Below are 259 nucleotides of genomic sequence, written 5' to 3'. Positions count from 1 at the left end.
TGATAAAAATGCATATGTGGAATTAAAATGTAGAGGATTCAATTACCCGCTTTGCGTTGTCCTTATTTGTTGATGAAATTTTGCCAAAATTCGTCGATCGCTCGCGAAAAGGAGAGACCGAAAACCAAGGCGGAAAAATACGTGAAGAGTATATGCGTTTCTCTTGTGTTATTGCCTTTTTGATTAGAAAGATTGAGTAAAAAAAGGGAGAGGGGTTGGGAGACAGAAAGGAAGGGCGAGAGAGAAAGAAAGGAGGGGC

This window comes from Penaeus monodon, chromosome 34, assembly GCF_015228065.2.
Source record: "Penaeus monodon isolate SGIC_2016 chromosome 34, NSTDA_Pmon_1, whole genome shotgun sequence".
Lineage (NCBI taxonomy): Eukaryota > Metazoa > Arthropoda > Malacostraca > Decapoda > Penaeidae > Penaeus > Penaeus monodon.
This window is presented reverse-complemented; position numbering follows the sequence as displayed.